Source organism: Oryctolagus cuniculus, chromosome 4 (assembly GCF_964237555.1).
Source record: "Oryctolagus cuniculus chromosome 4, mOryCun1.1, whole genome shotgun sequence".
Taxonomy (NCBI): Eukaryota; Metazoa; Chordata; class Mammalia; order Lagomorpha; family Leporidae; genus Oryctolagus; species Oryctolagus cuniculus.
The window spans coordinates 23,386,948-23,405,180 of NC_091435.1; positions in this window are offsets into that span (position 1 = coordinate 23,386,948).

Consider the following 18,233-nt stretch of genomic DNA (forward strand, 5'->3'; position numbering starts at 1 on the left):
GGCGCGTATCAACGCCAATAAATAAAAAGAAAGGGGGATCTGTGGGGAGCAAACCGGACTAGACTGTTGCTGGAATTAAGACTTATTCTATGCATCTGCTCTCCCACAATATGGCGCTGGGAGAGAAGTAAACAGCTTCCGCACAGCTGCCTCCAGTTCAACCAATTAACTGTAGGACTTGCTCCTGATTGGAGAGCAGCGTACTCGGCGTGTGGGCAGCCGAGTTAGGATTGGCAGAGGAGGACTATAAAGGAGGAGAGAGACGGCATGCACCAGGAACATCTAAGGGGAACATCTAGCTGAAGGAACACCCGTGCAGCCCCCGAGAGACCCGGCCGGCGGTGTGCCGCTCCCCTGCGGAAGTGGGGAATGCGGCCAGGGGGAACTGCCCTTCCACGGAGGTGGAAGGGATAGTAGCCAACCCGGGAAGAACCAGCAGCAAACCCGGGGAGGGCCGAGCAGACGAAAGAACAGCGCAGGGTCCTGTGTTGCTCCTCCACGAAGAGGGGGAGCGACACTCATCCAATGAGGTGATAGCAGAAAACCTCTATAATTTAGAGAAGGATACAAATATACAGGTGGAGGAATACCAAAGATCATCTAGCATATTCAACTCAAATAAAATTTCCACCTTAAGGAACATAATACACAAGCTCTCAAAAGTTATTTTCTAAGCAGCAACAGATATAAACAACACATAAAGGTGTTGTGTTTCACGTGACAGAAGATGTCTCTGCAGAAATGAAACACGTCAAATGGGATTGGATTACATAATCAAAGCGCTGAAAAGAGAAACTGGTTACTAAGAATATTTTACTCAGGAAAACTGTCCTTCAAGATGAAGGAGAATTAAAGGCACTCTGAGACTAACAAAAGATAACAAATTTTATCCACAGTCCTATCTTACAAGAAATATGAGAAGGAATTCTTTAGAATAATAGAAAGATGTAATAATGATTAATACAAAACCATTACTCATTACTGTATCTATGTAAGAAATTAGACGATGCTGCTCACTGGAAGGTACAAACTCACGATTGAGAGTATTTATACAGAGAATTTCAGAATGCAGAATCCATTTGTATGTTTAGTGTGAAAAAATTCAAATTAATATAATAAGAGCATTAATTTGTGAAGTAATGGGGAATGTAAAATACGCACAATGGGACATCAAAAATTCAAAATTTAGGACAGGAAATTCTAGAAATTAGTATCTTTTTCCTTTACTTTTCGCTTCTTTTCTTTGCAGCCAAAGTTAGGTTTCTATTAATTAAAATAACTTTGTAATAAAAGTGTTTAATAGATCCATCCAACATAATAATACGGGAATGAAAGCATATTAGTGAAATAAATAACTGACCCACATAGTAAGACTACAAGAAAAGGAAATGGAAAAATTCCAGCTACACTAAAACTAAATAGCATTAGTAAGAGATTGCTTACTGACAATGAAATTAAATGTGAGGGGGCTGGCGCTGTGGCGCGGTAGGTTAAGCCTCCGCCTGTGGTGCTGGCGTTCTATATGGGCACTGGTTCTGGTCTCGGCTGCTCCTCTTCCGATCCAGCTCTGCAATGGCCTGAGAAAGCAGTGGAACATGGCCCAAGTTGTTGGGCCCTTGCACCTGTGTGGGAGATCAGAAGATCCTGTCTCCTGGCTTCCAATTGGCACAGTTCTGGCCATTGCGACCATTTGGAGTGAACCAGCCGATGGAAGATCTCTCTTTCTGCCATTGCCACTGTCTCTCTGTAACTCTGCCTTCCAAATAAATAAGTAAATTAAAAAAAATTTTTTTAAAGAACAATTAAGGGACACGGAAGAGAGGGACACAGGTATATTGATCCAGAGCATTCAGGAAAAGAAATCAAAGGGTTACAGAATCAAATGTTGCCAAGCTAAAGATTTTAATTTTTAATTCTAACTCTCAAATAAATAAATAAAATATTTTTAAGAGTTCATAAGTTAGGTGTAAATGATTACACTCTTAAATTGAAAGACATTGAGTGACTGAATGGATAAAAATGTAGTACTCAATTTTATGCTGCTTAGAATAAACTCACTTCACTGTGAGGACACATCTATACTGAGAGTGAAGTGATGGAATAATATATTCTTCCATTTATATATTCTTGCAAATGGAATCCAAAAAAATCATGAATATATTTCTATCACATAAAATAGACATTAAATCAAAAGCACGAAAAAGACATAAGAAAGTCATTAGTGACAGCATGATCAGTTTAACAAAACATTAAGATTTATGCACATATATTAAAACATCCAGATATAAAGCAAGTACTCACAGGCCATAGGTAAGTAACATACTTTAATACTTGGGAACTTTAATTCCTATCTTTCAGCAATGGGCAGATGGTTCTGACAAAAATCAATCATGAACAAAGTTCAATTGTATTCTAGGCCAAATTGAATCAATAGATTTCTATAGAACATCCCACCTAATATCTACAGACTATATGTTCTTTTCAATAGCACATGGAAAGTTCATTAAGATTACATGGTAGGTATCAAAACAAATCCCATCAATTTCTTAAAAAAATATAAATCATTATGCAATATTTTTCTAACTACAATGCACTAAAACTAGAAATCAATCTGAAAGATTTTGATAACATTATACATGTGCTGAAATCAAACAATATAGACCTGAATAGTTCACAGCTCCATAAAGAAATTTAGAATGAAATCTATTTTTATTTGTTTGATAGGCAATGTGGGAGAAAAGAGACAAAGAAAGAGAGACAGGGACAGAGAGAGAGAGAGAGAGTGGAGAAAGAGAGAAAGAGTGATCTATTCAATCTAATGATTTATTCACTTAATATCTGCTAATTAACTACCCCAAATGGCTACCGCAGCTGGGGATACAAATGAGCTGAAGACAGGAGTCCAAGGTCCATCCAAGTCTCCACATAGGAGTCAGGACCCAAATACTTGGGCCATCTTCCACTTCTTTCCCATGCACATTAGCAGGCAGCTGATCAGAAGTGGAGCAACTGAGATTTGGGCCATCTTCTACTGCTTTCTTAGGCCATAGCAGAGAGCTGGATAGGAAGAGGAGCAGCTGGGACTAGAACCAGAGCCCAAATGGGATGCGGCACTTAGGCCAGGGCTTTAACCCACTGTGCCACAGCACCGCCCCCCCCCCCCTTTTCTTTTAATAAAAGCATTTATTTTGTATTTTATACAGAACAACCTCAAATCCACATCATCACTTCACAGTCACCCAGGGGTTTATAGTGTGTCCATCTCAACAGCATGGCTCTGGGGCTCGGGAGTCCACAGAAACACAGGAAGGGGGCACGGTAGGAGTGCATCTCCATCCTTTCTTAAAGAAAAGGCAGTAGAGCATTCTGAGTCACTGAAAACCTGTACAGATGGGGCTTCTAAAACAAACACTGTCCTGTGAGCGCTTGGGGAAGGGACAGGGAAAAATAACTAATAAGTAAGGGAGCATGTTCTCGTGGCAGGGGATGAGGAGGGAGCCTGACCGCTTTTAATGCCCCCAGCCTCAGGACCTGATACTCAAAGACGACTATGCCCAATCTTGGATCATTTCCCTGCTCAAAGAGAGATGCTTGTGCCCCTGGGACAGACCATGAAGATAGCATGCGGGTCATTCCTGAGCCTCTGCTCTAGGCCCCATCATATTCAAAGTGGGGGAGGCCAGGGGGAGTGGCTTCTGTCTTATGGAAGTAAAAGGCTTAGTTCATATTAAGAACTGATAAAAAACAAAGCAGGGAAGACCACAGGTGAGGCAGACCTGCTGAAGAGGTCTTGAGTGGGGACCAAGATAGGGAGTTAGCATGGCAGCTGATAACTTAATACTGTGCTCAACCAAGCCTGCACACTATGAAGTTTTTTTATTAGTAATGTTATACATTTATCTGCAAAGAGTAATATCACATTAAGGAAAAGTCAGTATAATTGAAACAAATCTGTTAGCCTTCATTTTTATGTCTTGTATACAAGGATTTTGGACAAATTTTCTTGATTTTCACTACTTGTCATGATCATGGCTAGAAAAAGTGAACTAGATACTTCCAGAGGAAATTAGTATTATTAATTTAAGAATGTTTAAAAAGCAATTTAGTGTTATTAGCTTATGTTCCATAAAGTAAGCTTAGGCTAAATTTGTATGAAAAGAAAATTTTAAAAATATGCACACTGGTAATGATGGATTAAAAAATGTTGAAATAGTTCACACATTACTCTTAGTTGAATGCCTCTCCACTATAACATATATACTGGTATTTTCTGTTGAACTGCTTGATTCAGTTGCCAGTATACTGTAAGACAGGACTGAATTATGTATTTACATATAATTGTTAGTATTACATGTCAGAATAATCTTTCAAATTTGTCACATTCCAAAATCTCAATTAATCAGTGAAAATATATGATTTTTGCTCCATTATTCAACATTACTGAAACAGTAGACTATGGTAAATACATGTAGGTAAAGCATGAGTTATTGTTTTTGGAGAAAAAGTTACTGAGTACTCCATCTCAGTATTATACTTCTTCATCTAGATTATTTATTTAAAATGTATTCTATATTTCAAAGAGAAATAATATAATCTTCCTTCAGTGGTGAAACATTAATTGTACATTCAAGCATGAAATACATTCCCACCAAATTTCACCTGCAGAATATCATCTGCAATTTTTTCTCTGTATGAGAAGTGATCCTGAAAATGATACAGTATAATATCATTAGTGATAAAATTAAAGTATATGTAAGTGTGAAATCAAAGTAATAATTTTTATGCTTTCTATAAGAAATTTAATTAAAATTGATAGACTTGGAAAAAACTGTTTCTCAAAGGCACTGAATAAATATGCTATTGCATGTTTCTCCCCAAAATATCAATTGATGGAGGGGAAATTCTGTTTGTAGTGTTTTCTCTGGCTTCATATGATAATAGTATCTCTTAAAATACCACTTTTATCACTCTCATTTTTCCATGGCCATTCAATTTAAAAAATATCATTACTGGGACAAGCATTCTGGCACAGTAGACTAAGTCACCTCTTGGGAAACCCACATTTCATATCTGAGCATCTGGGATCCAATTCCTCCTTCTCTTCCAAATCCTGTTTCATGCAAAAATGCACTCTAAAATACAGAAGGTAATGCTCAAGTACTTGTGTCCCTGCCACCCATGTGGAGACCCAAATGGAGTTCCTAGATCCTGGCTTTGACCTAGCACTGCACTGAATGTTGTGAGCATTTGGAAAATGAACCAGGGGACTGAAAATATCTCTCTCTCTCTCTCTCTCTCTCTCTCTCTCTCTCTCTCCCTCTCTCTTTCTCTCTCTCTTCTTGTGTCCCTCTGTCCTTCTCTTATTCTGCCTTTCAAGTAAATAAAAATAAACTTAACATAGATAACTATTAACATAGCTTAGGAATATTATTTTTCAGGCAACTTAATTAAGAAGGAAATAAGAAATCAAACAGTTTCTAGATGTGGGAAAGGGAATTCATATACAGTTGGTGGGGATGTAAGTTTATGTAGCCACTATGAAAAACAGCATGAGGATTTCTTTAAAAAATAGAAATAGAACTTCCAGATGGTACATCAATCCCATAACTGGTTATATACCCAAAAGACATTAACTTATTATATCACGGAGATGCCTGCTTAACCATGTATATAACATCACTGTTCACAATAACCAAATTATGGAATCAACTAAGGTGTCTATCATGACCTATGTCTATCATGACCTATGTCTATCATTATGTCAGATGCATAAAGATAAGGCAACAGAATACTATGCAGCTAGAAAAAGAATGAAATTCTGACACTTGCAGCAAAAAGGATACAATTGCAAGGCATCATGTTGAGTAAAATAAGCCAGATAAAGAATGACAAATATATGTTCTCCCTTATATGTGGGAGCTAAAACTTAAAACACTCAATTTGAACACAGAATATTGAATAGTAGAAACTGAGTAGGGTAGAAGAAATAAAATATTTTGGGTAAACAAATAGGGTAAGCTGGGTGTGGTTCATTAATTGTGACAGAGATAGTACTATGAGATATCAATAGGCGAATTGGGGTTGGGGTATAAGAGAACAATTTGTATTACTACCTCACAATTTTAACTGTAAGTTCAAAACTTTCCTGAAATAAAGTGTTTAAAACAAAAACTAAAGCAGTTTCTAAATTTCTCTATAGATTCTACTGTCAGGAATAAAAAGAACACAGAGAAAAAGATTTCTTCTTGAGCCAAAAGTTTATAGTTTGGAATCCTTACTCCAGAACCTGCTAATTCAGTGACCTTGTAAAAGTTATACAAAGAAGGCTAATAAAAATACTTTCAGGGGTGAGCGTGTTACAATAGTTAAGTATTCAAGGGTGAAGGTGTCACAATATTTAAGTAGCTGCCTGACACCCTCTTTCCCGATCAGAGTCCCTGGGTTGGAGTTCTGGTTATTTTGTAGCTGCACTTTTGATCCGACTTCCTGCTATTGCACAATTTACTCAAGCTTTTATTTAATAATTTCAAATCATTAGTACATCATATATGTAATATATTTTGTTTCATCCTAAAATTTTAATTATTTTACTATTTTGTCTATGATTATAAAATTCAAAAATCGCTGAAGCAATTATTGCTTTGTTTTTATGTTATGAGTTGTTCTCACCAATTTGAATTTCTAATTTTGTTTATAATATTTTAAATGTTTAATTCAATCTTATTAACCGAGTTCTATTTCTCTAAAAGGCTATAGATTATATCGTTTTTAAACCTTCATTTTATTTCTTTATTTGAAAGGCATAATTACAGAGAGAGAAGGGGAGACAGAGAGAAACAGAGAGATCTTTCATCCTCTGGTTTGCCCCTTAAGTGGCTGAAACAGTTGGGACTCAGCCAGGCTGAAGTCAGGAGTCAGGAGCTTCTTCCAAATCTTGTAAGTGGATGGCAGAGGCCCAAGTACTAGGGCCATCTTCTGCTGCTTTCCCAGGCACATTAGAAGGGAGCTGGATTTTAAGTATAAAGGTGGGATTTGAACCGGAGTCTATATGGGATGCTGGTGCTGAAGGCAGCAGTTTAATCCACTGTATCATAGTTCCTGCCCTATAGATTATATCATTATGCTGGGTTGCCCTTCACACTAAAAGAACATACATTTTCAAATTATTGCTTTTTATTTCTTAGCTACAAATTCATCTTTTGTTTTTTCTTCAATTATGCATGTTATTTTTAAGTGACATATACCTTATAATTAATATAATCCCTATGATCTATATCTTTTTGAATTATTTGCTGGAAAATATTAACTTGAACAGAAAAACAAATATTTGTGTATTCTGTGTAGCACAATGCTGTATACACTGATAAATATGTCCTATAAAATACATTGTTTGAATATATATAAGGTAATGTATGAGAGATAATTTATTTTATGCTATAATACTTTACGATGTACTCTCAGGTCATGTTACAAACCTCATAAAGATACATGTTTTCATTTATAAAATTTATCTGTGTCAGAGGCACACATTTTACATGTGTAAACCTGAATATATATTTAGCATTTTTTGGTAAATAAGTGCCCAAATCCAATATTGTAAAGAACAATGCAATTCATTATAGCATTGACAAGAAAAGAACAAATAAAGTTTATATTTTTAAAAGGATATGATAAATATGTTGGCATAAGAAAAACAGAATGTAAATATTAGGAAAATGTGTTTATTTTGATAATTTGTTTGATGTGAAAAGATTAACAAGGATACATGCTTCCTAAAGCCACATAATAGACAGCATAAACGTGATCCTTGCACTCTTCAGAAACTTATCTATTAACTTCATTTAAGTTCTGACTTGATGTTCAAACATATGGAAACCAGAAGGAAGAACTGTATTTTCAAATAGTTTTCACAGAATTGCATTAAAGTTTGAACAACATTACCCTGTTCTAAAATTGATTTCATCTGTCTCTCCATAAATGTATTGTAAAAGCCTCCTTTCTTGCACATTCAATTTGAAAAATAATATTAAATAAATATTTACATTCCACAAGTTGGAAATATAAAACAACAGATTGCAGTTAATTTTTTTTACATGTGATTCTTGTTTTGGCTTTTATACCTTTCATTTATATATGGGGAATAGACTTCATGTATTTCATATATACAGTTTTATAATGATACTTTTCATCCTACTCTCCTTCCCATCCTCCCTCACTTCCTCCATCCCTTCTCCTTCTTTTCTTATTTTTCTTTTACAATGAAATACTTTCATTTTACTTTATAATCACAAGCTTAACACCACTAAATAAAGAATGAAACAAGTTTTAAGTAGAAAAAACACTATTTTTCAGTAGTATAGATAAGAGCTATAAAAAAAACTGAATCTCAAAATGTCAATTTCACTAATATACATTACATTTTTGTAGTTCAATTATTAATTACTACAAATTAAGGAAAACATGATATTTGTCCTTTAGAGATTGTCTTATTTTCATGAAGTGTAATAGTCTTCAGTTGTGTCCATCTTTTTTTTAGGGCTGAGTAGTATTTCATCATGTATATATACACTATCATTTCTTTATCCAATAATCAGCTGATGGACATTTGAGTTGATTCCATCTCTTAGGTATAGTGAGTTGAGCTGTTATAAACATGAGGGTACTGATAACTTTTTAGTTTGCTGATTTTATTTCCTTTGGGTAAATTCTCAGGGGTAGAAGTGCTGGTTCATATGGTAGAACTATTTTCAGATTTCTGAGAAATCTTGGCTGTATTCCATAGCAGTTTTATTAGTTTACATTCCCACAAATGTATTAGGGTATCTTTTTCTCCACAACTTCCCCAGAATTTACTGTTTTTCTGATTTTTGTATGATAGCCATTCTTTTCAAGATTAATTAATTAATTTAAAAGGAAGAGTTACATAGGGAGAATGAGACACATACAGAGATAAAGAGATATTCCATCCAATGGTTCATTTCCTAACTGGTTGCAATGATGTCAGCTGGTCAGGACAAAGCCAGGAGGTAGGAGCTTCATCTAGATCTCCTACACGGATACAGGGGCACAAGGACTTGGACCGTCTTCTGCTGTTTTCCCAAGTGCTTTAGCAGGGATTGGATTGGAAGTGGAGCAGCCCAGACACTAGCCAGAGCCCATATGGAATGCTGGTGCTGCAGGCTACAGTTCAACCTGCTGCACTGCAGTGCCAGCCCCCCAATGATAGCCCTTTTAACTGGGATGAGGTGATAATTGTTTTAAATTAGTTTTAATTTGCATTTCCCTGATGGTTAGTGATCCTGAGAATTTTCTCATAAGTGTATTGGCCATTTGTATTTCATCCTTTGAAAAATGCTTGTTCATGCCCTTTGCCCATTTCTTAACTAGATTTATAATTTTGTTGTTTGTGTTCCTCATATATTCTGGATGTTAATCCTTTATCAGATATACAATTTGCAAGTGTTTTCTCCCATTTTGTCAGTTCTCTCTTCACTTTCTTTAGTGTTTCCTTTATTTTTTTTACAGATTTATTTATTTATTTATTTGAAAGAGTTACACAGAGAGAGAAAGAGAGGCAGAGAGAGAGAGAGAGAGGTCTTCCATCAGCTGTTTCACTCCCCATTTGGCTGCGACACTCGGAGCTGAGATGACCCAAAGCCAGGAGCCAGGAGCTTCTTGCAGGTCTCCCACGCAGGTACAAGGGCCCAAGGTCTTGGGCCTTCTTCCACCGCTTTCCCAGGCCATAGCAGAGAGCTGCATCGGAAGTAGAGCAGCTGGAACTCGAACCATATGGGATGCTGGCACTGCAGGAGGTGGATTTACCCACTATGCAACAGCACCGGCCCCTAGTGTTTCCTTTCTTAGCTTAATCTAATCCCATTTGACTATTTATGCCTTTATTGCCTGAGCTATTGGAATCTTATTAAATAAGTCTTTGCCTGTGCCAGAAACTTGCAGTATATCCATGGTATTTTCCTTTAGTTGCTGACATCTTACGTATATATTCCTGATATATCGTGTGTTGATTTTCATATAGTGTGTAAGATAGGGGCCTTGCTTCATATTTCTGCATGCAGGGATCGAATTTTCCCAACAGCATTTGTTGAAGAGATTGTCCTTTTCTCAGTGAGTAGTTTTAGCTAATTTATCTAAGATTAGCTGGTTGTAAATCTGTGGATTAATTGATGGGGTCTCTAATCTTTTCCCATGATCTATGTGACTATTCTTATGCTAGTATCATGCTGTTTTGAATTTAAGTGACCTGCAATATTTCTTGAAATCTGGTATTATGATGCCTCCAGCTTTGTTTTTCTTGTTTAGGATTGCTTTAGGTATTCTTGGTCTCTTGTGTTTCTCTATGAATTTTAGGATAATCTTTTATAAATCTGAGAAGAATGTCCTTGCTATTTTGGTTAAGATCGCATTTAATCTGTAAATTGCTTTGGGTAGTATGGATATTTTAATGACACTGATTCATCCAATTGATGAACATGGAAGATTTTCCATTTTTTGTGTTGAATAATTATATCCCATTAACTTTATTAAATGTATGAATGAGATCTATACTGTAAAGAGAACAAAATAATAAGGAAAAAAGTTGAAAATTGTCAAAGCCAAACTAAACTGCTTTTTAAAAACGATTATAGTTATTTTAAGCTTTTTATTTCCTGTTATCAATCATTACTCTTGTCCAATTATTATAAATCTCATTAGTAGAAAAATAGAGTGATATATCACTTTGGCTTCCTCAATAAAGAGATAATTAAGAGTTGTAAAATACGTTTTAATACAGTTCTTTAGATGACTTATATGTGGAAGTTTGCTTAGGATTATGGAAATATTTAAATCAATGTACTAATGAGCCACAGCATCTACAGAGTTAAGATATTCCCTAGAGGCTCTTCTGGCAGTTCTAGAAACTAGTTTACAGTTTTAAGGTCACTTTTGAATCATTTAGTTCATTGAAGTATTAGTTTAAAAATGCCCTTAGGACCTAAAATAAATGACTCTAAACATCTTTTCAAATTAGCAAATATAATTTTAAACACTTCCATAAATAAAAATAGAGCATAAGAGGTTTCACTGTAGTTGTACTTACCAACTAAAATAATATGATTTTTATGTTACAAGGAGAAATTAACAGAGATTTTTCAAGGGCATTTGGTTATATTATCAAATGCATCAGTATCAAAATGAGCTTGTTCCATTTATCCAGGGCGGGAAAAACCTCAAATACTATGCACTATTTCACAAGAACCATTCAGGTTTTTGTCTTATTGTTTGTTTTGTTATTTTTTACATATCTATCAATGTAATTCCTTATTTTTCAGTTTATTCCAGGCATTTGGAAAAATTCTCCAATTTCCTCTAGTGCTCTTTGGTATAATGTTACCATATAATTAATCAAATTTCAGAATTATGCTTTTCATCTGAAAAATAACTTTTATCACCTTATTTTCTCTTGCGTATTTGTATAATCTCACTCAACAGGCATTTCCTAAAAAAGATTTTAAATAGGAGAAAAACATAGTATTAATTCACATTTAACCCCCAATATTATACAGAATTATTACACAAATCAAAGCTCGCTAAATTATAATCTCTGGTCCAAATACATCTCATTGCCTTTTCTGTAAATAAAGCATTATTAGGAAATGGTCATGCTCATTCCTCTACATATTTCTGTGGCTGCTTTTGTGCTACCATGGTAGAGTGAGCAGCTGAAAAAGAAATGTTATAGTCTACTGTATTGAAATGATTTACTGTCTGGCCTTTCTCACACAGTGTACAAACACACACACACAAACTCCTGCAGAACGATGAGGCAAGTGATGAAAATATATTTAGAGAATGAAAATTACCAAATGTATTTATGTACAATTAATAAAGCCTTGCAATTCTTTTTTGTCTTTTAATACATTTTCCCTTTTTCTTATTCACTTTAAAACTTTTTTTTAAATTTAAAACATTATCATTTACATTATAATCAAGGTTTGATGGTAAGATCCAACAAATGAAGGGGTCAACAAATGAAAAGTGAAAAGACCACAGTCCAGTCAGAAAATAGGTGAAGGTTATAAACATTTATCAAAGGAAAAGGAATTCAGCCACATGCATATGAAGTAGATTTCCAGTAGTCACAAAATCATTACAACTATAGTAATATATGATCACTGTCAGTTTGTTTCACAAATGTTTAAAGCAAAATTTGACAAAACACTGTTTGCAGTAAAACAGATACACACAGGTCTTTCATTCTCTCTCTCTCTCCTCTCTCTCTCCTTAATCTTAGCTCCCACACACAAGGGAAAACATATGACATTTGTCTGTCTGAGTATGCCTTCCTTCACTTAATGTAATGTCCTCCAGTTGCAATCATCATGCTGCAGTGAATAGAATTTAATTCTTCAATAACTGGGCAATATTTCATTGTAAATATAAATTCCATTTTCTTTATTCATTCATCTGATATGACATCTTTGTTGGTTCCATATTTTGGCTATTGTGAACTGTTCTGTCATAAACATAGTAGAGCAGGTATCTCTTCCAGACGATGAGTTCATGTCTTTTGGGGAGGAATTGCTGGATCTTATGGCAAGTCTATTTCTGGTTTTAAAGAAATCACCAAACCCTTTTCCACAGTGGTAATTTACAGTCTTACCAACATTATATCATTATATTCTTTTTTTTTATTTGACAGAGTTACACAATGAGAGAGAGAGACAGATAAAAAGTCTTCCCTCAATTGGTTCACCCCCCCACATGGCCACTATGGCTGGAGCTACACTGATTCAAAGCCAGGAGCCGGTGCTTCCTCCTGGTATCCCATGCTGGTGCAGGGGCCAAAGCACTTCCCGGGCCACATCAGAGAGCTGGACTGGAGCAGGAGCAAATGGGACTAGAATCCGGTGCACATATGGGATTCCGGCGCTGCAAGCGGAGAATTAACCAAGTGAGTCACTGCACCAGCCCCACCAACGTTATATTCTAATTTACATTCTTACTAACTAACATTCTAACTTAACATTCTTACTAACTCTCTGTCTTTCAGATAACAGTGATGATAATAGTGATGAAAAAAAAAAAAAAACTCCACAAAAACAAAACCAACAACCCACTTAAGAGATGGGCCAAGGACCTCAATAGACATTTTTCAAAAGAGGAAATCCAAATGGCCAACAGGCACATGAAAAAATGTTCAAGGTCATTAGCAATCAGGGAAATGCAAATCAAAACCACAATGAGGTTTCACCTCACCCCGGTTAGAATGGCTCACATGCAGAAATCTACCAACAACAGATGCTGGCGAGGATGTGGGGAAAAAGGGACACTAACCCACTGTTGCTGGGAATGCAAACTGGTCAAGCCACTATGGAAGTCAGTCTGGAGATTCCTCAGAAACCTGAAAATAACCCTACCGTTCGACCCAGCCATCCCACTCCTTGGAATTTACCCAAAGGAATTTAAATTGGCAAACAAAAAAGAGGTCTGCACCCTAATGTTTATTGCAGCTCAATTCACAATAGCTAAGACCTGGAACCAACCTAAATGCCCATCAACGATAGACTGGATAAAGAAATTATGGGATATGTACTCTTTAGAATACTATACCGCAGTAAGAAACAACGAAATCCAGTCATTTGCAACAAAATGGAGGAATCTGGAACACATCATGCTGAGTGAAGTAAGCCAGTCCCAAAGGGACAAATACCATATGTTCTCCCTGATCGGTGACGACTGACTGAACACCAAGAGGGAAACCTGTTGGAGTGAGGTGGACACTATGGGAAATGGTGGCTTGATCAGCATAGCCCTGACTGTTAATGAACAACTTAATACATTATCCCTCTTAGTAGTGTTTTTATCTGTTCTACTTAATATGACTGGTTTAGATCTGTAATTGATGTACAGTTATTCTTAAGTGTTGAAAATTAACTGAAATGTGATCCCTGTTGAACATGGTGGTGGGAATGGGAGAGGGAAGAGATGTATAATTTGGGACATGCTCAGGCTGACTTGCCCCAAGTGGTGGAGTTGGAAGCATACCAGGGGATTCCAATTCAATCCCATCGAGGTGGCATGTACCAATGCCATCTCACTGTTCCAGGTGATCAGTTTCAGTTCACAGTTGGTCATGGTGAAGGGACTGGGAGTCAAAGGGAGCACATAAACAAGTCTAGTACCTGCTAACGCTAACTGATGGAGTAAATAAAGTGGAGAGTGATCCAACATGGGAAGTGAGATACTCAGCAGACTCATAGAATGGCAGATGTCCTAAATAGCACTCTGGCCTCAGAATCAGCCCTAAAGGCATTCGGAGCTGGCTGAAAAGCTCATGAGAGTATTTCAGGCATGGAAAGCCAAGACACTGTGGGAAAAAAAAAAAAAAAAAACAAAACCCTAAATGAAAGATCTCCGCGAGTGAGATCCCAGTGGAAAGAATGGGTCATCAAAGAAGGAGGTACCTTTCTCTGAAGGGAGGAGAGAACCTCCACTTTGACTATGACCTTGTCTAAACAAGATAAGAGTCGGAGAACTCAGAGGGCTTCCATAGCCTTGGAAACTCATGACTGGAGCATAGGGAGATTACTGATGCCATAGACAGGAGTGTCAATTGGTAAAGTCAACAACAGGAGTCACTGTGCACTTACTCCTCATGTAGGATCTCTATCCTTAATGTGCTGTGCATTGAGATTTAATGCTATAACGAGTACTCAAACAATATATTTCACTTTGTGTTTCTATGGGGGTGCAAACTGTTGAAATCCTTTCTTAATGCATACTAAACCGATCCTCTGTAAAAAAAAAAAAAAAAAAAAAAAAGAAATTATCAATTCCCAACTTGACTCTCACTGGGATTAAACATGACAATAGGTCTGCTCTGATTTCATCATCATTTAAAAAAATCATCTATTATTTTTCACTTTATGTTTCTGTGTGAGAGCAAACTGTTGAAATCCATACTTAATGTATACCAAGCTGATCTTCTGTATATTAAGATAATCAAAAATGAATCTTGATGTGAATGGAAGGGGAGAGGGAGTGGGAAAGGGGAGGGTTGTGGGTGGGAGGGACGGTATGGGGGGGAAGCCATTGTAATCCATAAGTCGTACTTTGGAAATTTATATGCATTAAATAAAAGTTAAAAAAAAATGTGAAGTTCATAACCTAGCACAGTATTAACTTAACCAGAGGTGCAATTTGTAAAATGATTCTATAAAAAAATCCTTTTCTTTACTAAATTAATTCAAAAATGAGCATTGCTGCCTCAGTGGTTTCTGTAAGGTTTTCAGCTTCCAAAATTCTAGGTAAGACCCTGGCACCAATGTCCTTTTTATGATCCTTAGGACATACTGGCTTTTGGCCCTCCCCCTGTAAAACTCAATTTTTCTGTTCCTTCATATCTTCCTAGTTTAGGAACAAGTGGGGAGCTGGATCAATGGAAAGGACCAAACTCTCTCTCACCCAGTTATCATCTTTTATCTGATCTTTGGTTTTTGGCAGATTGGCAAGCTTTTTATGGAAAGGGATAAGTGAGAAATACAGTGTGCTTTGTAGGATATAAAGTCTCTGTCACAACTACTCAACTCTGCCCTTGTATCAGAAAGGCAGTCATATATAATACATAAATCAATGAATGTGGCTGTGGTCCCATGAAACTTTATTTGCAAAACAGGTGGTGGCCTGAATTTGGTCTGCAGAACGTGGCTTACTGACTTACGGTTTTTGGCACGAATTTTGAATGTGATCTACAAAAGATCTCTTATTCAGCCTGTTTGCTGGGAATTCCATGTATCAACATTGAATGATTTACTGCTTTTGCTCCCTAATGTGCTCCTACCCGTCTGCAGGAAGCTGGACTACATTAACTGCTGCATGAAATAGAGATGAAGATCACAGAAGAGAAGTCACCAGCCCCAAATAAGGAAGGCCTCATAATAGAAAAACACCCTGCTTACTGTGTAGAATGGGAATTTTCACATTTCTGCACACATTTATGTATTCTTCACACTTAGAATCAACAGACATTTTATCTAATCCTTATAATCATCCATTATTTGCAAATTAGAAAATTCAGATTTAGAGAAGAAAAGTATACCTTTTAAATAGAAAATGGCAAATCTAAGATGTGAACCTTGATCGTCTGCTTCCAGATCCTGGGCTGATTAAAAAAATACCAGATTAAACATTCTGAAACAAAAAAAAAAAAAAAAAAAAAAGAAAATATCCTTTTGGTTTTGTTTCCATTTTCCTGATGGCTAGTGTTATTGATCATTTTTTCACACATTTATATAATGTGTGAAATTGATATAATGTGTGAAATGTGTATTTCTTCTTTTGCATACTGTCTATTCATGTGCTTTGCCCATTTTTAAAAACTGGATTGGTGGTTTTGTTTTTGTTGTTGCTATTATTGGCTATTAACCCTTTGCTGGACAAGTAGCTTGCAAATAATTTTCTCATTTTGCCAGATGTCCTTTCGCTCTATTGTTTCTTTTGGTGAGCAGAAGCTTCTGAATTTGATATAATCTCATTTGTTAAGTTACGCTGTTTTTACACCCGTGCTTTAAGGGTCTTATCCAAGAAAGGATCACCTACAAAATGTTTTAAAATTTTTGCTCTATTCATGGGAAGCTCAAAGCATATACTAGAAAATATTTCCGGGAAAATGGCAGGGCAAAGTCACTACGTATCAATAGTCACATTGAACATTAATGGTCTGAATTCTTCAGTTAAAAGACACCGTTTGGCTGACTGGCTCACAGAACACAACCCAACTATTTGTTGCCTACAAGAAACACATCTCTCTAACAAAGAGGCATGCAGACTGAAAGTGAAAGGTTGGAAAAAGATATTCCATGCCAACAGAAACCAAAAAAAAGCAGGTGTAGCCATATTAATATCAGACAAAATAAACTTTAATACAAAAACTGTTAAGAGAGACAAAGAGGGACACTATATAATGATTAAGGGTTCAATTCAACAGGAAGATGTAACTATTATAAATGTATATGCACCTAATTACAGGGCACCGGTCTATTTAAAAGATATGTTAAGGGACTTAAAGGGAGATTTAGATTCCAATACAATAGTACTGGGGGACTGCAATACTCCACTCTCAGAAATAGATAGATCATCTGGACAGAAGATCAACAAGGAAACAGCAGATTTAATTGACACTATTGCCCAAATGGATCTAACAGATATCTACAGAACTTTCAACCCTACATCTACAGACTTCACATTCTTCTCAGCAGTGCATGGAACCTTCTCTAGGATTGATCACATACTAGGCCATAAAGCAAGTCTCAGCAAATTTAAAAGAATTAGTATCATACCATGCAGCTTCTCAGACCACAGCGGAATGAAGCTGGAAATTAGCAACTCAGGAAACCCCAAAAAGTATGCAAACACATGGAGACTGAACAACATGCTCCTGAATGAACACTGGGTCATTCAAGAAATCAAAAGGGAAATCAAAAACTTTCTGGAAGTAAATGAAGACAACAACACAACATATCAAAACTTATGGGATACAGCAAAAGAAGTATTGAGAGGCAAATTTATAGCAATAGGTGCCTATATCAAGAAATTGGAAAGGCACCAAATAAATGAGCTTTCAGTGCACCTCAAGGACCTAGAAGAACTGCAGCAAACCAAACCCAAATCTAGTAGGAGAAGAGAAATAATTAAAAACAGAGAAGAAATTAACAGGATTGAATCCAAAAAAAACATTACAAAAAATCAGCCAAGCGAGAAGCTGGTTTTTTGAAAAAATAAACAAAATTGACACCCCATTAACCCAACTAACTAAAAAAAGAAGAGAAAAGACCCAACTCAATAAAATCAGAGATGAAAATGGAAATGTAACAACAGACACCACAGAAATAAAAAGAATCATCAGAAATTACTACAAGGACCTGTTTGCCAGCAAACAGGAAAACCTATCAGAAATGGATAGATCCCTGGACACATGCAATCTACCAAAATTGAACCATGAAGACATAGAAAACCTAAATAGACCCATAACTGAAACAGAAATTGAAACAGTAATAAAGGCCCTCCCAACAAAGAAAAGCCCAGGACCACATGGATTCACTGCTGAATTCTACCAGACATTTAAAGAAGAACTAACTCCAATTCTTCTCAAACTATTCAGAACAATCGAAAAAGAGGGAATCCTCCCAAATTCTTTCTATGAAGCCAGCATCACCTTAATCCCTAAGCCAGAG